This window comes from Nicotiana tabacum, chromosome 23 (assembly GCF_000715075.1).
Source record: "Nicotiana tabacum cultivar K326 chromosome 23, ASM71507v2, whole genome shotgun sequence".
Taxonomy (NCBI): Eukaryota; Viridiplantae; Streptophyta; class Magnoliopsida; order Solanales; family Solanaceae; genus Nicotiana; species Nicotiana tabacum.
This window is the reverse complement of record NC_134102.1, coordinates 87348346-87374804: the sequence shown is the minus strand read 5'-3', so window position 1 is coordinate 87374804 and position 26459 is coordinate 87348346.

The window sequence follows — 26459 nt, the reverse complement described above, 5'->3', positions numbered from 1 at the left end:
AGGGTGGACTTTACCACCTTTTAGCTAGAGGGCAGGACCCGTAGATGGTAGCAGTCCTATCTCCTCGGCAGGCCAGCAAGTTCTCCTCCCTTGACTTGGGACTAGTTCACACATCTCTTTATGGATAGATATATTCCACCCTCTTAGAGGGAAGAGTTGTGATTTCAATTTGAGCAGCTTTATCAGGGTCAGATATCGGTGACCGACTATGAGGTGAGATTCTCTAAGTTGTCTCGCCATGCACATATGATACTTCCCACCGATGCAGAGAGAGTGCGGAGGTTTGTTGCAGGTTTGCACTCTGGTATCTAGGCCACTATTCCTGAGAGGTTGAGATAGGGACTTCTTACGATCTGGTTGTGGAGATAGCTCGGAGGATCAAGGGTGTTCGTCAGTGGAGCCGAGAGCAGACGACGAGGGACAAGCGGTTTCAGTATTCTGGAGGGTTTAGTGGTGCTCCATCTAGGGGTAGAGGTCAGTTTGTGAAGGGTCAGTCTAGCAGGCCCACATATCCAGCACCGCCGCCTCCCCGGGGTGCTACAGTGCGGCCCTATTTCAGCGCTATTCCAGAGAGCTCCTACCGCTGGCCAGCTATTCAGGTTTTCTTCCAGTGGGTATTCAGGCCATCAGGGTCAGACTTCAGGTCAGCAGTTCACCGTTCCAAGGGGTTGTTTCGAGTGCTGGGATCCTGTCCACATGAAGAGATTTTGTCCCAGACTTCAGGGCAAGGCAGTACAGCAGGTTCATAAGCCTATGATTACAGCCAGCTACCGCACCAGCCGTCCGGCCGCCCTGAGGCGGAGGGTAGATGGGTAGGGGCCGTCTTAGAGGTGGAGGACAGTCAAGTGGTGCCCCAGCTAGGTTCTATGATTTTCTAACCAGACCAGATGCAGTAGCCTCAGATTCCGTGATCACATGTATTATTTCTGTCTGCGGTAGGGATGCTTCAGTACTATTTGATCCAGGGTCTACCTATTTATATATTTCATCTCTGTTTGCTCATTTTCTAGGTGTTCCTCGTGAGTCCTTGGGTGCTCCTATATATGTGTCCATGCCAGTGGGCGATTCTGTTATTGTGGATTAGATCTATCGGTCATGTATCATGACTTTCTATGGTTATGAGACTGGAGTGAATCTTCTGTTGCTTGATATGACCGACTTTGAGGTCATCCTGGGCATGGATTGGTTATCTCTATATCATGACATTCTTGATTGCCATGCAAGTCTGTTACCCTGGCAATGCCAGAGTTGCCTAGATTGGAGTGGAAGGGTTCATATGTCAGTGCATCTAGTCAGGTTATCTCTTTTCTGAAGGCTTGACACATGGTCGAGATAGGTTGTTTGGCTTATCTAGCTTATGTTCGGGATACTACTACAGAGACTCCGACGATTGATTTAGTGCCCGTGGCTGGGGAGTTCTCCGATGTGTTTCCTTCTGATCTACCAGGCATGCCACCAGATCGTGATATCGATTTCTGTATTGATTTGGCTCCAGGTACCCAACCTATCTCCATTCCACCGTACCGCATGGCTCTAAAAGAGTTGACAGAGTTAAAAGAATAACTTGAGGAGTTGCTAACAAAGGGGTTCGTCAGATCGAGTTTGTCGCCTTGGGGTGCACCGGTGTTGTTCGTGAAGATGATTTATTTGACCAGTTGTAGGGTGCCGGAGTTTTCTCTAAGATCGACTTGAGATCGGGGTACCATCAGCTGAAGATTTGTGATTCGGATGTTCCGAAGATGGCTTTCTAGACTAGATATGGCCATTATGAATTTCTAGTAATGTCCTTCAGCTTGACTAACGCCCCGGCGACATTTATGTATTTGATGAAATAGGTGTTCAGGCCATATATTAACTCGTTTATCATTATTTTCATTGATGACATATTGATCTACTCGCGTAGCATGGAGGAGCACAAGCAACATTTGAGAGTGGTGCTTCAGACCTTGCAGGAATAGAAGCTATATGCTAAGTTCTCCAAGTGTGAGGTTTGGTTGGATTCTGTGGTATTCTTGGGGCATGTTGTATCAGGCGAGGGTATTAAGGTAGATCCCAGAAAGATCGAGGTAGTTCAGAGTTGGCCTCGTCCTACCACATCGACCGAGATCAAGAGCTTCTTGGGGTTAGCAGGTTATTATCACCGATTTGTGTTGCCTTCCAGTTCAGGGATGTATATTTTTTATTGCGATGCTTCATGCGTTGGCTTGGGTTGTGTATTGATGCAGGAGGGGCGAGCTATTACATATGCTTCACGTCAGCTGAAGCCCCACGAGAAGAATTACCCCGTACACGATTTGGAGTTAGTCGCGATAGTTCATGCTCTCAAGATCTGGAGGCATTATCTTTATAGGGTGTCCTGTGAGGTTTACATCGATCATTGTAACTTGCAGCATTTATTCAAGCAGAGGGATCTCAATTTGAGGCAGCGCAGGTGGATTGAGTTACTAAAATACTATGATATTACCATCATTTATCATCCGGGCAAGGCGAATGTGGTTCTGGATGCCTTGAGCAGAAAGGCTGAGAGTATGGGTAGTTTGGCATTTATTTTAGCATAGGAGAGGCCATTAGCTTTGGACCTTCAGTCCTTGGCTAATAGACTTGTGAGGCTGGATATCTCAGAGCCCAGCTGAGTTCTTGCATGTGTTGTCGCTCAGTCTTCATTATTCGAGCAGATCAACGCTCGTCAGTACGATGATCCATACTTGCTGGTTCTCAGAGATACAGTACTCTATGGTGGTCCCAAAGAGGTTGCTATCGGTGAGGATGGTGTCCTGTGACTCCAGGGTTGTCTATGTGTCCCTAATATTGATGGGTTGAGGGAGAAGATCCTAGCGGAGGAACGCATTTCTCGGTATTCTATTCATCCAGGTGCTACGAAGATGTATCGCGACCTGAGACAACATTATTGGTGGTGACGGATGAAGAAGGACAAAGTTGAGTATGTAGTGAGGTGCCTAAATTGACAGCAGGTTAAGTATGAGCATCATAGTCCAGGTGGCCTACTCCAGCAGATGGTTATACCTTAGTGGAAATGGGAGCGCATTACTATGGACTTCATAGTTAGGTTGCCGCGGACCTTAAGAAGTTTGATGCAGTTTGGGTCATTTTCGATAGGTTTGCCAAGTTGGCACACTTCATTCCAGTCGTGACTGCGTACACTTCAGAGAGATTGGACCGGATTTACATTCAGGAAATTGTTCGGTTGCATGGTGTGCCTGTTTCCATCATATCAGATAGAGGCCCTCAGTTTACTTCGCATTTCTAGAGGGTAGTACAGAGTGAGTTGGGGACCCGAGTAGAGCTCAGCATAGCCTTTTATCCGCAGACCGACGGGCAGTCAGAGCGGACCATTCAGATGTTGGAGGATATGCTCAGAGCATGTGTGAATGACTTCGAAGGGCAGTGGGACTGATTCTTGCCATTGGCCGAGTTTCCTGATAACAACAATTATCAGTCCAGCATTGAGATGGATCCATTTAAGGCTTTGTCGGCGATGTCGTTCACCCATCGGATGGTTCGAGCTCGGCAAGGCTAGGTTATATGGTACTGATTTGGTGAAGGATGTCTTAGAGAAGGTGAAGTTGATTTAGGAGCGACTTCGCACAGCACAGTCTAGACAGAAGAGTTACGCAGATCAGAAGACGCGTGATTTATCATTTATGGTGGGCGAGAAGGTTCTCTTGAAAGTCTCGCCGATGAAGGGAATCATGAGGTTTGGGAAGAAGGTCAAGTTGAGCCCAAGGTTTATAGGTCCATTTGAGGTATTGAGGCGAGTTGGGGAGGTTTCTTATGAGCTTATTTTGCCTCCCAGCCTATCGGGAGTTCATCCAATTTTCCATGTGTCTATGCTCCGGAAGTATTATGCCTACAGGTCACATGTGATAGATTATAGCACTGTTCAGCTAGATGAGAGCCCGGGTTATGAGGAAGAGCCAGTTGCCATTAATAACAGGCAGGTTTGCCAGTTGAGGTCCAAGAAGATTTCTGCGGTAAAGGTTCAGTGGAGGGGTCAACCAGTCGAGGAGGCGACTTGGGAGACCGAGAAGGACATGCGGAGCAGATATCCACACTTATTCGGCACTCTAAGTACGATTCTAGACCCGTTCGAAGACGAATGTTTGTTTAAGAGATGGAGAATGTAATGACCCGACTGACGTTTTGCTTTCTAGATCCCCGTTTCCTTAAATAAGACTCCCCGTACGTGCTTTTACTATTTTATGACTTGCGGGGATGGTTAGTTCGGGTTTGGAAGGGTTCAGGTTGAAATCGAAACACTTAGTTCCTTAATATTGGCTTAAATTGGTTAAGTTTGACTTGAGTTTATATTTTGAGTAAATGACCTCAGAACCATGATTTGACGGTCCCAATAGGTTTATATGATAATTTGGGACTTGGGCGTATATTTGGATCGAGTTTTGGATGACCAGGGAGCGTTTCGGCGCTTAATATTGAAAGTTGGAGCATTGAAGGTTTTCAAGTTTTTAAAATTTGGTTTGAAGTAGATTTTGGTATTATCGAAGTCCGTTTTGGATTCCGAGCCTGGAAATAGTTTTGTAGGGTGATTTAAAACTTACACGCGCAATTTGGTGTCATTCCGAGTAGTCTAAGTATGATTCGGCGCGTTCGGAGCAAGTTGAAAACTTAAAGTTCATAATTTAATTCAATTTGGTTTTGATGTGCAATTCTTAGTTTCGTTGTTTTTTGTTTGAGTTTTAAGAGTTCGAGCAGGTCCGTATTATGTTAGGGACTTGTTGGTGTAGTTGGACGGGGTCCTAGGGGCTCGGGTGCATTTCGGACTGCCCGGAGCTAAGTCCAAAACTGCTAGTGTGCTGGTTCTAGTTTCCTTCTTCGCGAACGCGGAAGGACTCTCGCATTCGCAATGCAGGATTTGTGGATTGGAAGCTTTTTCTATTTGCGTCCGCGAAGATAAGGCCGCGCTCACAGAGGCTTGGAACCATTGGCCTTCGCGTTCGCGATTGACTGGCCGCATTCGCATAGAAGCCTGGGCCTGGGAACGTCTGTTGCCTTTGGCGTTCGCGAGTGGAGGCCCGCGTTTGTGATGAGTGGGCTGCTCAGAGCACTGCATTCACGAGTTCCGTCTTGCGACCGCATAGAGTTATTATCCTAGGTTCTTCAGTTTAGCCTTTGCGATCGCGTAAGCTTGTCCGCGATCGCGATTAAGGCACATACCTGGGCAGAATATTTTAAAAACGGGACTTAGGCCATTTTCTCTCATTTTTCATTTCCTTGGCCGATTTTGGAGCTTCTTGGAGAGGGGTTTCACCTAGCTATTGAAGTTAAGTAATTCCTAACCAATGTGAGTTTAATACATGGATTATGGGTAGATTTTAACTTGTAAAATTGTGAAAATTATGGGTTTAGTTGAAAAATATAAATTTTAATAAAAATGGGATTTAACCATGAAAATGATTATGGAATTGAGTGAAAATTATATATTTGAGTTCGTGAGATTATGGGTAATATTTATCTTCGAAAATTTTTGGAATCTGGGCACGTGGGCCCGGGGGTGAATTTTAGGAATATTCTAATTGGGGTTGGGTAATTACTCTAATAGTTAAATTATGAACTTGTGAGTGTATATTGATTAATTTATATAATATTTAGCTAGTTTCGGGTTGTTTGGCACCAAGTTGAGGATTTAGAGCGGATTTGTGGACCAAAAGTAAGCTTGAGAACGAGATAAGCCTCTTGCCTAACCGTGTAAGAGGGAACTCATCCCCTTAGGTGTATCTGTTGTGTATTACTTGTGTGGGGAACTACGGACGCACTAGTTGAAGAGAGTCCGTGCATAGCTATATTTCATAAGATGTCCAGGTAGTCTTAGATCTGCATCATGCTTTAATTGTACTGTTATATTTACTATGCATATTAATTATCTTAAATAGAGCCGAGACTAGGGATTTTAAAGTTGTAAATTTCCAATTTAGATTTCTTATTTTTGGGAAGAATTGGGAAATACATAATAACTCTGAGAAATCCAAGTCCTCTCGTATCGCAAGTACTTCCGCGAGCGAGGTAAACTTCTTTACTCTCATGGGAGCGGGCCGTTCGCCGCGACAGTATAATAGATGCATCTATTGTTTGTGTCGTTCGACTCTCGGCAGTACACACAGTATTTTGGATTGGGCCGTACGACCTCGGCATAAATCATGCGTGATAATACTCGGAGCCCGATTACCATTGATATTATTTTATGGCTTGAGAGGTTATAATTTATTTAATGACCGAAATTGATTAGGAACTAGTAAGTGTTAGTTGGAGACTTTGGAATTTACTATCAGTTAAAGAATCATTTATTCACTGCTTGCTTTTGTGTTATTATTATTATTCACATATTCCATGCCTATTTAGAATTTCTGTATTTTATTTTTGGCCCATAGTAAGTGTCGATGTCGACCTTTCGTCACTAATTCTTCGAGGTTAGACTGGATACTTACTGGGTACATGTTGTTTATTTACTCACACTACACTTCTGCACTAATTGTGCAGGATCTGAGGCGGGTACATCTGGTGTCCATTCGGTGCGCACCCCCGTTATCCTGAGGCTTAGTGGTGAGCTGCTCTCTGAGTCCGTTCTGCAGCACCTACAGTCTCTCTCTTTTGTATTTATTTTCTGTCTATCTCACTTTCAGAGAGTAGCTTAGGTGTTTTATATATTCTACTAGTTGCTCATACACTTGTGATACCGGGTCGTGGGAATATGCTAGTAGACACTTTATGACTTTTGAGTATTTATTTCTTCATATTTGCTCTTTTATTAGTTTACGCTTTACTTTATTAAATTTTCCACTTTTCATTTACTTAATAAATAAAAATCAACTACTTTGAAATTATTAATAGGAATAAATATATGGCTAGTTCACCGTTGGCTTGCCTAGCGACGACGTTGGACGCCATCACGACCTATAGGAGGAATTGGGTCGTGACATTGACCGGTTTAGACTCTTGTGCATCTTTTATGTACTTATTTGGAATTGTTAGCACATGTTATATCTTTTATTTGTCATGTCTACTATCACATGCTTTATTTGAAGTTATCGTTACATGTCACATTCTTTACTGGCCAAGTTTGCTCTTATATGCTTTATTTGGAGTTGCTATCACTTTTATCATTATGTGATTTCTTTAATTGTGGAGTAACTCTTAGCACGTGATATCCTTTTGTTGAGGGGTTGTTCTCAAGCATTTAGACGCGGTACTAGTTCATGCCATCTCCTTCATTGTTAGCCTAATTCATACACTAGAGTCCGAAGTTTGCCATTTTATTGAAGTTCTTTCGCTATCGAGGTTATCCTTAAACAATTAATTGGAATTGAAGTTATCAAGAGTCATTAACCTATTCTAATTGAAGTTGTGTTTAAAGGGGGTGTTCTTCCTTGTTGAGTTACTTTTCCATTCATTTTGTTGTTATTGAGATTCTATATACGTTGTGTTGAGCCGTGGGCTATTTGTGGTGAAAATATTAATATCGTTGAATCTTTGGAAAGGTTGTGGCCTACGTGCACTTGTGATACAAGTTGATATGTTATGTTGTTGTGATGATAGCACATATGAATTATTGTGTGGTTTGGTTGTTGTTATACGGAGTATAAAGGTGGCATTTCACCGTTGTTATACGAGGCATAAGGGTGGCATTTCACTGTTGTTGAATGTACGGAGTGATACGGGTACCTATAATGATAATGTTGGAGCGAAGTGATACGGGTGGCTATAGGAAAGATAAGGGTGGCTAATGATAATGTCAGGGCGAAGTGATACGGGTGGCTATTATACGAAGTGATACGGGTAGCTATAGGAGAGATAAGGGTGACTAATGATAATGTCAGGGCAGACTAATACGGGTGGCTATCGGAGAGATAAGGGTGTCGATGTCAAAAATAATGGTTGATGGTTTGGAGACATTGTGTTGGTGATTTTCGTGTGATGGTGTACTTTTTCCTTGTGTTTGTCATACACCTTACGTGACTTGCTTTGTTGTTTGATGGGCTATTCGATGTCTTTGATATTACTTGTTGACTTGGGTTGCTGTAGCACACTCGCACAAGCATACACCATAGCATGCCACTTGTACTAGCTTAGGAGTATGAAACTTGACATTTATTGATTATGCCCATGTGTTCTTGTATTATCTGTTTCCATGTTGATATTGAGCATGTGACCATGCAGGGCGGATTGTGATTGTGAGCATGTGACCATGCCGGGCGGATTGTGATTGTGAGTCTGTCACCATGCCGGGCGTATTGTGATTGTGAGTCTGTGATCATACCGGGCGGATTGTGAATGTGATCCAGAGATCATACCGGGTGGATTGTGATTGTGAGCCTGAGACCATGCCAGGCGAATTGTGTATGTGAGCATGTGATCTTGTCGGGCGGATTAAGATTTTGGCACGTGAGTTATCCTTGCGGTTGTGATGCGAGATGTGGATACGAGGTGCCATGAGTATAGGATGGTGGATTGAGACCCGTGACTTATGACTATGAGATGAGGTATCTCGGAGTGATTTCGTTGTGAGACTTGTGTTAGTTCGGCTTAATTAATTGATTGTCCTTTGTGTTCCTTTTTTTGTTTTAATGATACTTCACGGTATTCTTATTGCTTTACTGTTTATATCACTTGTTGGTTCTTTTTTTCCATTTATTGATTTTCGCTTTCTATTATTAGTTTCATACTTCTATACTTTAGGTTATCTTGTTTAGTGAGTGTCTTGACTTGTACCTCGCCACTACTCTAAGTTTAGTCTTGATAGTTACTGGGTACTTACCGTGATGTACTCATACTACACTTATGCATATTTTTGTGCAGATCCAGGTACTTCGAGGTTTGTTGATAGTTAGATAGCAGATCAGATATTGCTGTGGAGACTTCAAGGTATACATGCTATCGCATTCGCAGGCCTCAGAGTCACCTTCGGAAGTTATCTTTGTACAGTTTAATTCTATTCCGGAACAGTTGTACTTAGAGATTTTCTAGTGAATTCAGTAGAGCTTATGACTTGTACTACCAGTTTTGGGATTGCTGGCTTTGTATACAAGTTTCTGTTTCATATTTAATAGTTGTTGGTTGAATTTTTCCATTACTTCAGTAAGTGTTAGGCTTACCTAGTCTTAAAGACTAGGTGCCATCATGACATCCTACAAAGGGAAATTGGGGTCGTGACAAGTTGGTATCAGAGTTCTAGGTTCATAGGTGCTACGAGTCATAAGAGATTTTAGTAGAGTCTTGCAGATCGGTACGGAGACGTTTGTACTTATCTTCGAGAGGCTACAGAACTATTAGGAAAAATCTCCACTTCTTTCATTCCTGTCGTGCATATTTGTTGAATTCGAAGTTTGATACCTTGTATCTCTATTCTCTCACAGATGGTCAGGACACATGCTACCGGACTAGCTGAGCAGACACCCGTGCCCCTTGCTAGATCCACGAGAGGCCGGGGCCGAAGTAGAGGCTAGGGAGGGGAACGCGCAACAACTAGTGCACCTGTCAGAGCAGCAGTTAAGGAGCCATCAGTAGCTCCTATTGGGGGACAGGAACCAGAGGCACCTGTTGTTACCCCCGGACTTTAGGAGACTTTGGCGCAGTTCCTGAGCATGTTTGATACATTGGCTCAGGAGGGATTGATCTCCGTTGCAACAACTATTTCGCAGATTGTGGGAGGAGCTCAGACTCCCACCGACTATACTCTAGAGCAGCGGGCTCACATGGTTCAGGTTCCTGGTGTGGTGCCGGTATAGTCTATTATTTCGGTCCATCCTGAGCAGGCCAGGGGCATTAAAAGAGGAGCATAAGAGGCTTGAGAGGTTCAAAAGGTATAGTCCACCTAGTTTTAGTGGCATAACTACCGAGGAAACACAGGGTTTTCTAGAGAAGTGTCATCGTATTCTCCGCACCATGGGTATTGTAGAGGTGAGCAGAGTTGCTTTTACTACATTTCAGTTGTCGGGAGTAGCGTATCAATGGTGGCAGGTTTATGAGGAGGGTAGACCATCCGATGCAGCACCACCCACTTGGGCTCAGTTTTCAGAGATGTTCTTGAGGGAGTTTGTTCCCCAGACCCTCTGGGATGCGTGGAGTATAGAGTTTGAGCAGCTACGTCAGGGCACCATGACAGTGTCAGAGTATGACATTATGTTCAGTGAGTTATCCCGTCATGCACCTACTTTGGTTCCTACAATCAGAGAGTAAGTCCGCAGATTCATTGAGGGGCTCAGTTATGATCATAGATTTTGCATGGCTTGGGAGTTGCAGACTGATACTCCATTTCAGCAGGTGGTGGAGATTTCCAGGATGTTAGAGCGTATTCGGAGTGAGGAGAGGGAGGATAAGGAGACCAAGAGGTCTCGAGGTTCTGGAGGGTTCAATGGATTCTACTCTTCAGCTATGACCCATCGTGGTGGATGCTCGGGTAGTCGGGCAGTCCAGTCCGCACTTCAGACTACTTGTGGTGCTCTAGCTAGTCAGGGTACTCATGTGGGGCAGTCATCTTTTAGTGCACCACCGGCACGGGGTTCCTACAATGGTTATTTTAGTTATTCGGCACAGACTCAATACGAGCAGTCACACTTGCAGAGAGGTTGTTATGAGTGTGGCGATACTAGGCATATCATGAGAGATTGTCCCAGACTCGGGAGAGGTGGATTTCACTGGAGCACTTAGGCTATGGGCCTGAGTACAGCAACTACTCCACCTGCATAGTCAGCTAGGGGTAGAGGACAGGCGGGTAGAGGGCGCCCTAGAGGGGGAGGCCCAGCCCGTTGATATATTTGCTATGGTGTGGCTAAGGCCACTACACCAGATGGTGTCATTACAGGTATGGTTTCGATTTTCTATAGAGGATCATCATTCTTATTTTGATTCAGTTCTGTGTATCGGGGTGAGTCCTCCTATCTTGCTTCATATATGGGTGAGTTTCGTGATTTTGTACTCTAGTTGTGTGTTTACCCCTATTGGGAGATTCTATAGTGGTAGCCCGTGCTTATCAATTTGTTTTGTTCACTATCGAGAGCTATGAGACTAGAAGTGACTTTCTGTTACTCGTTATATGATTTCTGGATGGTTTGGTTACAATTTGTGATTTAGATGCTCTACCGGTATGGGGAGTTCGTTACATATTGTGATTTTGTTCGTGGAATTGAGTTAGAGGAAGGTATTAGTTGGTGTGAGGTGTATTCTACTTGTGATTCAGAGTTGAAAATAAGATCCTCGTATTTTTATGTGGTTTGATATCTTTGAACCGAGCTACGTACCGCGGTGGAGTTATATTAGGATAATATTCTTGTGATTATTTCATATGGTTTGATTCTCCCTTGTGGAATGGATCCGTAGTAGTACTGATAGGGAGTTGTGCCTATCGAGCTTGTTTGAAAGTTCTCTCATGTGTTTCTTTTTCATATTCAATCATATCCGCATTGTACTTATTGGGTTTTAGCTTGCGAGGTGTGTGCCCAGGTGGAGTTAAATGCGACTTATTGATTTGAGTGAATGGTTATGGGATCTTCATGTTTCTTGCATCGTCGTCAGTGTTGTGAAGGTTTGAATCAGGGTTCTAGCTGATATGAGGTTAATTGTCAGTGCTGGATTTGGTTATAGGCAGCTATTGTGGCCAGAGTTGTTGTTGTAGACATATGTGTGATGTGTCACATCGTGTGGTTGTACCTTGTGGGTGTATGCATGAATTGTTACACCTGGTTGAGGCTGATACCGTGTATTGATGTGAGAATCGGGTCTTCGGGAAATGATCGGATGGTGAAAATTTTGGTTCTAAGGTTTATCAGTGTGGGTGGAAGGAATAACCTTCAGTCGATATGGTGTTGTCGGGCCTATGTAGATTAGGGTGATGTAGGATCACCCGCGAGTATATGTATGGTGAGTTCATTCAATGATTTGATGGCTTCAGAATGGTTCTTGTCACGTTCGAGGACAAATGTTTGTTTAAGAGGGGGAGAATATAACGACCCGACCGTTCATTTTGAGAATTAGCATCTCGTTTGGCGGCTTAAGGTCTCGAGTAACTTCATGTTATGTATTATGACTTGCTTGTGTGGCCGGCTTCGATTTTCGGATAATTCGGGATCAATTTGGAAGAATGATTCTTGTTTTAGAAGCTTAAGCTGTAAGAGTTGACCGGAGCTTGAATTTAGTGTAGACGACTCCGGAATGGTGTTTTGATGATTCCAATAGCTTTGTATGGTAATTTTGGACTTAGGCTTGTGTACGGATTTGGATTTGAAGTCCGTACGTTAATGATAAAAGAAAAATATCATACATAAAATAAGTAATTATTTAATTCCTAATACTAATAGTCTTAATTTTCTTTGCAGGAATACTATATTTTAATAACAAATTCAATATGCATCAACTATGGAGATATGTGGCAAAAGAAATTAAGTCTTGAAGTTTTCAAAGAAAGAAAGAAAAAAAAGGAAGAATAAGAAAAAGAAGGATAAGAAAGCAAGTGGCAGACGCCAACTTGCCAAGTTGAAGGCAAAAGTTTGGTTTTGGAAGTAAATCTGAAGCAAATCTAAAACTTTGCTATGCAAATCTGAAGCAAATCTCAAACTTTAGATTTCATGAGCCATATTTACATGCTATTTCAAGGAGAATTCAACTATAAATAGAGAGGAACGAGTTTCACATTGAAATTATATTCTTGGAGAGCTTCTTCTTTTTCTTGCTTCTTTCAGTACTTTCTTTTCTTCTTTTAGCTATTATAATATCTTCATTTCTAGTTCTGAATAAATTATAATATTAGAAATTACTCTAGTTCCTTTTTTAATTAAATAGGAAAAATTATCTCTTGAATATTTCTTTCTATTTTCTTATTTAATAGGCAAGAATATTTTCGTTGTCAGTACTAACTCCATTATGGGGTAACTTTTTTTGTGTTGGGAGAATGACAGATCTTAATATTTTTATATAATAGTAGATATTATTCCTCAATTTCATGTGATTGAGCTGAAGCTTTTCATTTAAATTTTATCTGCTTTATAGTTAGGTGTTATTTAATTTGTTAACATCTATCTATTTCATACTATATATTAACTTCTTACTAATTATGTAATCGAGAGAGGCGGAAGAAGTAATATAGTTAATTTTGGTATTGATAGATGTTAACTTTTATTTAATAACATCTAGCTCTTATATGTTAAAATTGATTCTACACTTATTTGTAATCGAAAGAGGCGAATATTAGAGTAATCAGTTATAACAAGTAGGGTAACCGAAAGGGACTTACTAAAAAAGAGCATGTTTCAATTTAAGCATATATTTCTGGCTGTTTAATATTACTATTTTGACGATTAATTTATAAAATCAAGAAGAGTGCAATTAATTGTTCAACTTAAGTAATAATATATAAATATAATCGTGAGAGGCATTTATACATTTGTGAGAAATAAAAATTGAAGGATAATTATATCTATTATATAATAGAAATATTAAGTGAAGTTATGATCCCAACACCTTTTTATTATATTTGTGAAAAATAAAATATTTTCTATTGCTCTATTTATACATTTTTAGTTAGTTGATTTTTTCAAATAGTAATTATAACAAGAAACGTCTGTAGAATAGATAAATCAATCTATGTGGGTTTGACATCTTTCTATACTATTATTTGACAGAGTACGAACTTAAATTATATACACGCTAGACACTCGTCAGTTAATTTGATGCATTTTGGCGAAAAATTGAAAAGTTGAAGGTTTGGAAGGTTGAGAGGTTTGACCGGGAGTTGACTTTATGGATATCGGGTTCAGATTTCGATTTCGGGAGTTCGTATATCTCCATTGTGTCATTTAGAACTTGCATGCAGAATTTGACTTCATTCCGGGTTGATGTGATATGATTCGGCACAAGTTGTAGAAGTTAAAAGTTCATTAAGTTCGATTTGAGATGTGATTCGTAGTTTTGATATTGTTTGATGTGATTTGAGGCCTCGAGCAGGTCCGCGTTATGTTTTTGGACTTATTGGTACGTTCGGACAGAGTCTCGAGGCGCTCGGGTAAGTTTTGAATAGGTTTGGGTTGTGTTGCGCTCGTTTTTGATGTTTCAACTTCATTTCTTCAAGCATAAATAGTACCATATTATGCAAATGAGCTCCAATTTCTGTTTTTATTGAAGCATTAGATTCATATCGTAACTACGGAGCCATAGCAAAAAGAATCATCAAATTTGGACATCGTATGAGTGAGTTATGCTCATTGTAGTGTCGGAGAAGAGAGCTGGTACTTCGCAGATGCGAAGTTGGGTCCGCATCGGCGATCCCGCATGTGCAAGAAATGGTCCGCAAAAGCAAAAATGACAGATGGAAATGCGCAGGTGCGGATTTTTAGTCGCAAAAGCGAAAATCCCTGTATATAAAAAAATCAGACTGCGTTCTTTTGGTATTTTGAGCATATCTTGAGTTCTAGAGTTCCAATTGAGGTGATTTTCACGGCGTTCTTCTCATCTTTTCATGGGTATTTGATCTTTTTGGAGGTTGTTTCACACGAGAAGGTAGTTTTAGAGTATTAGTTTAGCTTCTTTGAGGTAAGTATCTTGCCTAACTTTGTGTGGGGGAGCTACCCTTTAGGATTCGAGTTGTTTGTGCTATTTGTGTCATATGAAAGCCGTGTATGCGAGGTGACGAGTACGTACTCAAGCTTATATGTGTAAATTGACCAGTCTAGACTCTTAGGCATCTTTTATGTACTTATTTGGAATTGTTAGCACATGTTATATCTTTTATGTACTTATTTGGAATTGTTAGCACATGTTATATCTTTTATGTACTTATTTGGAATTGTTAGCACATGTTATCCTTAAGCAATTACTCCCTCTGTTTCAAATTAGATAAGGTACTTTCCTTTTTAGTCTGTTCCAAAATAAATGACACATTTCTAAATATGAAAATAATCCAACTTTAAACTCTTTATTTTACTCATTTTACTCTTAATGAGAAGCTTTTATAACCACAAAAATGTCATGGGCCCACAAAGCTTTTACCCCTTAAGCTTTTAAGACCTCAAGTTTCAAAAGTCTTCTTTTTTTCTTAAACTTCGTACCGAGTCAAACTACGTCATCTAAATTAAAACGGAAGGAGTAATTGGAATTGAAGTTATCAAGAGTCACTAACCTATTCTAACTGAAGTTGTATTTAAAGGGGGTGTTGTTGAGTTACCTTTCTGTTCATTTTGTTGTTATTGAGATTCTATATACATTGTGTTGAGTCGTGGGCTATTTGTGGTAAAAATATTGATATCGTTGAATATTTGGAAAGGTTGTGGCCTACGGACACTTGTGATACAAGTTGATATGTTGTATTGTTGTGATGATAGCACATGTGAATTGTTATGTGGTTTGGTTGTTGTTATGTGGAGTATAAGTGTGGCATTTCAACGTTGTTGTTATGCGGAGTATAAGGGTGGTATTTCATCGTTGTTGTTATGTGGGGCATAAGGATGGCATCTCACTGTTGTTGAATATATGGAGTGATACAGGTGCATATAATGATAATGTCAAGGCGGAGTGATACGGGTGGCTATTATACAGAGTGATACGGGTGGTTGTAGGAGAGATAAGGATGGATATTGATAATGTCAGGGCGGAGTGATACAGGTGGCCATTATACGGAGTGATATGGGTGGCTATAGGAGGGATAAGGGTGGCTAATGATAATGTCAGGGTGGAGTAATACGGGTGGCTATCGGATAGATAAGGGTGACAATGTCAGGGATGATGTGTGATGGTTTAGAGACATTGTGTTGGTGAATTTCGTATGATGATGTGCTTTTTCCTTGTGTTTGTCATACACCTTACGTGACTTGCTTTGTTGCTCGATGAGCTATTCAATGTCTTTGATATTACTTGTTGACTTAGGCTGCAGTAGCACACTCGCATAAGCATACACCATAGCAAGCCACTTATACTAGCTCAGGAGTATGAAACTTGACATTTACTGATTATGCCCATGTGTTCTTGTATTATTTGTTTCCATGTTGATATTGAGCCTGTGACTACGTCGGGCGGATTGTGATTGTGAGCATGTGACCATGCCAGGCGAATTTGTGATTGTGAGCCTGTGACTATGCCGAATGGATTGTGACTGTGAGTCTGTGACCATGTCGGGCTTATTATGATTGTGAACCTGTGATCATGCGGGGCGGATTGTGAATTTGAGCCTGAGATCATACCGGGTGGATTGTGATTGTAAGCCTGTGACCATGCCTGGCTGTGATGATCTGATAGTTCATCTAGAGTTTTAAGCCTTAATTCTGTGTTTTGAAACCTCAAATAGCTTCTTTAGCCTTCCTCGATTCGCGTGTGTAATCCGTACCTTTTTCGAAAAGCGTTTATATGAAAAATTAATTAAAATGTGAATTTGTGCCATAAAAAATCTATTTAAATTGACTTCAGTCAACATTTTGAGAAAATGAACTCGGATCCATATTTTGACGATTCCGATAGGTCTGCATCGTGATTTGGGACTCGGGTGTATGCCCGGAATCGAATTCGGATGTCCCTAGCTCGAGTTATCACAATTTGTTGAAAATTTGAAGTTTAAAGGTTTAAAGAACTCATAAATTTGATTGATGTTTGATTTTGTTGATACCGGGTCCAAATTTTGGTTCCAAAACTTTGTATAGGTCCATTATGATATTTATGACTTGTCTGCCAAATTTGGTCCAAAACGGAAGTGATTTGATGTGATTCGGACGCCCGGTTGTTAAAATAGAAATTCTTAAGTTTCATTAAAAATTTAATTTGATTTGGTATCCGATTTGTAGTTATATGTGTTATTCTGGTATTTTGATCACGCGAGCTAGTTCGTATGAGGTTTTTGGACTTGTGTGCATATATGGTTTGGAGCCCCGAGGGCTCAGGTGAGTTTCAGATAACCTACGAACCATTTGAACTTGGAAAATTTCTGGTTTCTTGAGCTTCTGTTGTATCTGGTGTTATGTGCTTCGCGATCGCGAAGCCTTTCTCGTGACCGCGAAGGGGAGTTTAAGACAGGGGAGGATTTTCTTCATCGCGAACGCGATAGTTGGGTCGTGAACGCATAGTGTTGGGGGTTTTACCTTTCTCGAACGCAACCAGCTTCTCGCAAACGCGTAGGGGCCTGGGCCTGGGAGGGGGAAACTGATCGTTACTCTTTATGAACGCGGCACTAGGATTGCGAATACGGGGGCAGGTGGGTGCAAGCCTTCGCGAACGCGTAGGTTAATGAGCTGATGTGCTTTGTGATCGCGTCAGGCCCTTCGCGAATGCCAAGAAGGCCTGACGCCAGTGATTTAAAATAGTCCAAAAACAGGATTTCTTCCATATTTCATAAACTCTCCATTAGAGTTCGGCCTAGAGGCGATTTTGAGGGGAAAACTCAACACCAGTTCATAGGTTTGCATACTTTAACTCATTTTCTTCCATTTGTAACATAACCCATTAATTTCTATCCCTAATCTTTGTTCTTCCATGGTAGAAAACTAGGGATTTAGGAAGAATTAGGATTTTTTGCAAATTCGGGATTTAGACCTCAATCCGAGGTCGGATTTCAAGACTAATTACATAATCGGGCTCGGGGGTAAATGGGAAAATAAATTTTGGTCTGAACTTCAGGTTTTGACCAAACGGGTCCGAGGTTGATTTTTTGACCTTGTGGGAAAAGTGCAAAAATCCTATCTCTATGTATTGTAATTGATTCCCTTAGCGTTATTTGACGTTATAGAGTCGATTGTGGTTAGATACGAGTGGTTTGGAATCGAATTCTAGAGGAAAAGCCCCGGTATAGCTCTGAATTGACTGCGGAGTGAAGTAAGTGTCGTGGTTAACCTTGACCTGAGGGATCAGTACTTCAAAATAAGCTTCCACAGAAACTTGGTGATCTAGGCAGTTTTACAATTCCTTGTACTTTGGTAGGTGCTCATTTTGAAAAAATATTATGTGATTCAGGTGATTCAATAAATATAATGCCTTTTTTAATTTTCAAAAAATTAGAACTTGGTGAAATGAAGGACACTGGTGTGTCTCTGCAATTGGCTGATCAAAGTACTAAAAACGAAAGGAATACTTGAAAATGTCCTCGTTAGAGTTGATAAATTTATATTCCCAATAGATTTTATAGTACTTGAAATGGAAGAAAACATTGAGGTACCATTAATTTTAGGCAGACCATTTCTTGCAACAGAAAGAGCAATAATTGAGTCCGTCAAGGACTATTAATTTTACAAGTTGATGAGAAAAGAGTAATTTTTTATATGCATAAAATAATGAAATATCCTCAGGATGAGTTATCATCATCTTGTTTTCAAATTGATTTGTTGAATGACCTTGCAGATGAATATAAATATGATCAGTTGATTACTGATTCATTGGAAAGATGTTTGGCAAAGTCAGGTACCACAAATGATGATGACACCACAATCAGAAAAGAAGCTGAAATGCTGGAAAAGGATTCAGAAAATGAGAAAGTCTCACCAGAAGAAGTTCAACAAAAAATTGAAAAAGTTCAACGCTCAACAATTTATAAATATAAGTACACCCAATTAAATCAAGTATTTCAAATAAATATCTTTCATATATAATTCTTCCGAATAAATCTCTTTCAAATATAATTCTTTCAAATAAATATCTTTCAAATATACTTCCTTTAAATAAATCTCTCTCAAATATAATTTCTTCAAATAAATATCTTTCGAATGTAATTCTTTCAAATAAATCTTTTTGAATAAAAGTCCTTCCAAATAAATATTTTGAATATAATTCTTTCAATTAAAAAGTCACCATGTGACACTTCATTTCATAATCATATAACTATGGGTCTCAGCCCATTTTTATATTTTTCATAAACACCGGTCTCAGCCCACTTTCATATTTCCATGGCACTTCGTGCCTATAATTAAATCATCATATTTTTCCGGCACCTCGTGCCCTCATTTCATATAACAACTGCATGGACAATTCACGTGCCAATATCATTATTATTTACTCACGACACCTCGTGCCCACATTTTCATATCATAATCCGCCTGGCAATGGCCACAGACCACAATTTCAACATAAATCAGACTATTACCAATTTACCAACAACAAGACCAATTGCACAAGATATAAAAATAAACACAATGAAAATCACAACATCACATAAAAATTTCCAACGCAACAACCCCACATCATCACATATCATCCCTGATAATAGCCACCATTATCTCTCTTATAGCCACCCTTATCACTCCTATAATATCCTCCATTATCCCTCCGCCTTGACAATATCAATAGCCACCCTTATCGCTCATATAGCCACCCTTATCGCTCCACCCAGACAATACCCCAACCCACATAATAACAGTGAAATGTCTCCCTTATCCCCACATAATATCAACAATGAGATGCCACCCTTATACCCTCAAAATGATAACTCAATTAACACAACAATTTACACGAAATATTATCACGACAACGTAACAAAAATCAATTCATATCACAATTTGCACAATGGCCACAACCAATTCCAGGGATATAACAAAATTAATAAATTTCATAATAAATAGCCCAAGGCTCCACACAATGTATATAAAACCTCAAAAATAATCAACAAAGATAGAAAAATAATCAACATAGGGCACACCTTTATTAATCCAAATTTAGATAATTATATTAACACTTCTTCTTAAGCTTGCTTAATTAATTATTTGCATAGGAAAAATTCAAAATGAAATCAAATTCCAAGAAATATCAAACCATCAAACTCACGGAAATCACATAACTATACAAGTAATAATTACATCGAATTGTCGTATAAAAATAAGTTCAATAATTGTGATTTGAGACATGACAATTAGATGATTAAATATATACCAACAATCATCCAATTTACTACACAATATGCCCAAGACTTTAACTCAATAAATTTTGTACATATAAGCCCGAGTACGTACTCGTCACCTCGCGTATACGGCTTTTTACATTTCACAAATGGCACATAAGACTCGATGCCTAAGGAGTAATTCCCCCACTCGAGGTTAAACAAGACACTTACCTTTTTGAAGTTAGGCCGATATTCCAAAATAGCCTTCTTGCTTGAATTGACCTCCGGACAGGTCAAATCTATCCAAATTAATTGTATAACTTCATTAAAATTCATCGCAAATAATTCCGGATATTAAAGCGTCGACTTGAAAATTTATTCTAAAAAGTCAACAAAAGTCAACGCGGGGGCCGCCTCTCAGAACCCGACATAATTTTCACGAAATCCGAACACCCATTCCGATACGAGTTCAACCATACTAATTTTATCAAATTCCGATAACAATTCGACCTCCAAATCTTAAATTTTTATTTTTGGAAGCTTTTGCAAAAATCTTGATTTTTCTTCCATAAATTCACAGATTCATGATGTAAATGAGTATGGAATCATGAAATATATTCAATATAGGATAATGAACATTTACCCCAATATTTTCCTATGAAAATCTCCCAAAAATCGCCCAAGAACCGTTCTCCAAAAATTCAAAACGAAATGAAGGAAATGACCATTTTTGGTCCTTAAGTTTCTGTCCATCCATCACTAAAAGTCCATTTTTCGTCACTAAAAGTCCACACCAGAATTTGCTTGCACCAGCCTTTATTCAATCGATCATAACTTTATGTACAAATGTCAAAATAATGAATGGTTTAACTTTCTGGAAACTAGAATCAAACGACTACAACTTTCATGTTTTGATAATTTTCCAATTCTTTATGAATTACGAGATATAAGCTTTCAAAGTCGGCTCCATGCATCAAAAATTTCTGGCGAAATTTCTATCGAGCTTCATTCAATCCATCATAACTTTCTGTATAAATGTCCAAATAATGAATGATTTAACTTTCTGTAAACTAGAATCAAAGGACTACAACTTGGATGTTTTAAATATTTTCAGATTCCTTATAGATTACGAGATATAAGCTTCCAAAATTGGCTCCATGCACCAGAAATTTCTGGCGAACAGCTCTGCAACAGAAATTTCCAGCAACCCTCTTTGTCCGAAATCCATTCCGTTTACCTTCTGAAATCCACCTGAGGCCCTCGGAACCTTAACCAATTATACTAACATGTTTCAAAATATAATACGAACTTAGTCGAGGCTTCAAACAACATCAAAATGACGTATCACATCTCAAATCAAAATCTATGAACTTTGAACTTTCAAATTCTATATCATGTGCCGAAACACATCAAATCAATTCGGAATGACTTCAAATTTTGCACACAAGTCATAAATAACATAACGGACCTATTCCGATTTTCAAAATCGGATTCCGACCTTGATATCAAAAAGTCAACCCCCCGATCAAACTTCCCAAAAAATCAACTTTCGGCATTTCAAGCCTAATTCCACTACGGACCTCCAAATAATTTTTCGGACACGCTCCTAAGTCCAAAATCACCATAAGGAGCTATTGACATCATCAAAATTCTATTCCGGAGTCGTGTGCTCAAAAGTCAACTCTCCGGTCAGCTCTTTCCATTTAAGCTTCAAATTAAGGATTGTTTCTTTTAATTAATTCCGAATCTTCCGAAAAATCAAACTCGACCACACCCGCGGTTCATAATATTTATTAAGAAGTTGCTCGAGACCTTAAGTCGCTGAACGGGGCATTAATTCTTAAAATGACAAGTCGAGTCGCTACATTCTCCACCTCTTAAACAAACGTTCGTCCTCGAACATGCTAAGAATTGTTCTCAGGTTACCAAATTGATGATTTTGCTTTTACACATATACTTACGGTTGATCCCACCTTACCGTATTTGAGATAAGCCCGACAACACCGTCTCAGTTGAGATTATTTCTTTGATTTACACTTATAAGCCTAAAAACCAATTTCTTACACTCCAAACATTTTCAAAAGGCCTGATTTTCACATCAACGCACGGTATTAGTCTCAACTGGCTATAGCCACTCGTGTCTACACACACATCAACTTTCTTGATAGTGTTGAAGTACTTCAAAATTATTCTGGGGTGTTACATTCTCCCCCGCTTAGGATCATTCGCCCTCAAATACATAACATAACTTATGTCTTCTTTTGCACGTCTCAATCCCCCAAATTTTTACTAACTCACAAACTTTTCAGAAATTTCGGCAGAGTCTCTCCTGTAAATGGGTCTATCCACCTGCCAGCGTAACACCAAAACAACTCCTGACAACACATCCACAACCCAACAAAGCACCACAATATATATATCAATAACACTAATCTCAGCATTACATGCACCGCATTATCATAATGATATCAGGACATGAAGCACATCATATGTATGCCCATCACCACATCTCTGGTCTTAATAGTTGTTCATAATCGATTACAACATCGCCGATTAACCTCATATTAACCAAAACCTCATTTCAAATTTTTTCACATCACTGATAGCAAAATGTGAGGCACGAAGACCTCATAACTATTTACCTGACTTAACGAGTCACATTTAATGCCACCTGGGCACTCACCTCGTAGGCTAAAAGTCAATAACTATGGCACAACTATGGTACAGAAACATATAAAAGAATTATCACATAAGCCTATCAGGCATAACTCTCTATTAGTATTTTAGTACAAATTAAACTTCTAAAATCATAAATATTTTACCACAAGGACCTCGTCCTTATATAACTTTCACTGCGGCTTGTATCCCAGTTTAAATATTTCACATCATATAAAAATGCGAGGATCTCGTCCTCAACTCCGAATCACAAGTATTTTGCACATTGTGCCAACTGAAATTTCAATTTCCTTTCTTTCTTCTTTTCAATAAATTTCGTAAATATTTTTCATAACACATAATGAACCCTCATACCGGTAGGGCATATAATTCATAAAATTAGAATCAATTATTCCGAAACACATCAAACACACTATAATGAATAATAAAAATTACTTTTGGACTTATAGCCCTCAATGGTGCCCAAAAATAAAATGATAGACACGAGCTAACACCATCAAACCTCCCAACGGGGATAAACAAATAAGTGGTTCATAAAATTACGATGCTCACCCATAAGCAGAGCATAATAGGAGGACTCGCCTCAATATTCAGAACCGAATCAAATTATGGAAAAATATCATTTTATAACAAATCAGGATCATACCTATAACGACACCATCTGGTGTATCGGCCTCAGCCAAATCATAGTGATTATATCAACGGGTTGGGCCTCCACCTCTTAGGCGCCCTCTACCGGTCTGTCCTCCACCCCTAACTAGCTGTGCACATGGGGTAGTAGCTATACTGGGGCCCATAGTCTGAGTGTTCTGATAAAATCCACCCCTCCCAAGTCTGGGACAATCTCTCATAATGTTCCTAGTGTCACCACACTCATAACAGCCCCTCTGAGGTCGCGGCTGCTCGTACTGAGTCTGTGCCAGATAACTAGAATAACCACTATAAACATCTCGTGTCGGTGGTGCACTATAAGAAGTTACTGGGGTAACCCGAGTAATCTGATGTGCGGACTGAGCTGGCCGACTGCTCGAACCTCTGCCATAATGGGTCATATCTAAAGAGAAAAATCCATTGAACCCTCCAGAGCTTCGAGACCTTTTTGCCTCCTTAGACTCCCTTTCCTCACCTAAAATACCCTCAATCCTCCTCGCAATCTCCACTACTTGCTAAAATGGAGTATCAGTTTGCAACTCTCGAGCCATGCATATTTTAAGATCATAATTGAGCCCCTCAATGAATCTGCAGACCCGCTCTCTGATGGTAGAAACCAAAGTAGGTGCACGACGAGCTAACTCACTGAACCTGATGGCATATTCTGACACTGTCATGGTGCCCTGATGCAACTGTTCAAACTCTGTGCGTCACGCATCTCGAAGGGTCTGGGGAACAAATTCCTTCAAAAACATCTCTGAAAACTGAGCCTAAGTAGGTGGTATTGCATTGGCTGGTCTACCTTCTTCATAGATTTTCCACCACTGATACGCTACGTATGAAAGATGAAATGTAGTAAAGGCAACTCTGCTCACTTCCACAATACCCATGGTGCGGAGAATACGGTGACAATTTCTAGATATACTTAGGCATCCTCTGTAGTTGTGCCACTGAAAGTAGGTGGACTGTACCTTTTAAACCTCTCAAGTCTCTTTTGTTCTTCTTCTGATACCTCTGGCCTGACCTCAGGCCGAACCGGAATAACAAGTTGTACCGGTATTACACCCGGAACCTGACCAACGTGAACCTTCTCCTCTGGAGTTGTGGTAAGAGTCTGAGCTACTCCCCAATCTGCGAAATATTTGATGCAACAGATATCAATCCCGCCTGAGTTAATGTACCAAACATACTCAGTAACTGTGCTAAAGTCTCCTAAAGTTCGGGGGTAACAACATGTGCTTCCGATACCTGTCCCCCAACTGGAGCTACTGGCGGCTCCTCAACTGCAGTTCTAACAGGTGCTCTAGTCGCGACACGTGCCCATCCTCGACCTCTACCTCGGCCCCGGCCTCTTGCAGCCCTAGCAGTATGTGTGGATGCCTGCTCAGCTAACCCGATAGCACGTGTCCACACCATTTGTGAGAGAATAGAGATACAAAGGCTCAAATTCCAAATTCAACAAATTTTGCACGATAGGAATGAAATAAGTTGAAATTTCCTAACAGTTCTGTAGTCTCTCGAAGATAAGTACAGACGTCTCCGTACTGATCCGCAAGACTCTACTAGACTCGTTCGTGACTCGTAGAACCTATGAACCTAGAGCTCTGATACCAACTTGTCACGACTCAAAATTCCACCACAGGCGTCATGATGGCACCTAGTCTCTAAGACTAGGTAAGCCGATTTCTATTACATTTCGAAGCCATTTGTTTTTTGAATATGAATTGAATAGGTAATCAAAACCAACAGCGGAACAAATATGAATATAACAACCTCCTAAGATTGGTAGTACTGAGTCACGAACTCTAACTGAATACATGAAATGATCTCAAGGATCGAATACTCAATACTGTTTGATTAATAATTAACAGTACAATAAAATAAAAAGACTTCAAGGGACTGCGACGACCAAGCAGCTCTACCTTGAATCCTTGCGATCACGCTTTAACTCTATCCGAGTCCGATAGCTCCAATACCTGGCTCTGCACAAAAATATACAGAAATGTAGTATGAGTACACCACGGTCGGTACCCAGTAAGTATCAAAACTAACCTCAGTGGAGTAGAGACGAGGTACAGTCAAAACACTCACTAGTCTAATAGCCCGTGCAATAAAATATACAAAATAATAGGAAATAAATAACAATAAGTGCAACAAGAACACCATTAATAACGCTCAACAATTTATAAATATAAGTGCACCCAATTAAATCAAGTATTTCAAATAAATATCTTTCACATATAATTCTTCCGAATAAATCTCTTTCAAATATAATTCCTTCAAATAAATATCTTTCAAATATACTTCCTTTAAATAAATCTCTCTCAAATATAATTTCTTCAAATAAATACCTTTCGAATGTAATTCTTCCAAATAAATCTTTTTGAATAAAAATCCTTCCAAATAAATATTTTAGATATAATTCTTTCAATTAAAAAGTCACCATGTGACACTTCAATTCATATTCATACAACTACGGGGTCTCAGCCCATTTTCATATTTTTCATAAACACGGGTCTCAGCCCACTTTTATATTTTCACGGCACTTCATGCCTATAATTAAATCATCATATTTTTTCGGCACATCGTGCCCTCATTTTATATCACAACTGCATGGATAATTCACGTGCCAATATCATCATTATTTACTCATGACACCTCGTGCCCACATTTTCATATCATAATCCGCCTGGCAATGGCCACAGACCCCAATATCAACATAAATCAGACTATTACCAATTTACTAACAACAAGACTAATTGCACAAGATATAAAAATAAACACAATGAAAATCACAACATCACATAAGAATTTCCAACACAACAACCCCACATGACAATAGCCACCCTTATCTATCTTATAACTACCCTTATCACTACTATAATAGCCTCCCTTATCCCTCCGCCTTGACAATATCAATAGCCACCCTTATCGCTCATATAACGAATGTTTAAGAGGGGGAGGATGTAATGACCCGGCCGGTCATTTCGAGAGTTATAACCCCGTTTTCCCCATTCCTACTTCTTTTTGTGTTATTCAGCTATATTATGTTATATCGGGTTAGTTGGTTCGAGTCCGGAAGGAACTCGGAGTGAAATGAGACACTTAGTCTCATAATTAAAAATTTTAAGTTAGAAAAGTGGACCGGATATGGACCTATATGTAAACGACCTCGGATTTGAATTTTGATGATTCCAATAGCTCCGTATGGTGATTTTGGGCTTAGGAGCATGTCCGGAACATTATTTGGGAGTCCGTAGAGAAATTAGGCTTGAAATGCCGAAAGTTTTATTTTTGAAAAGTTTGACCGGGGGTTGACTTTTTG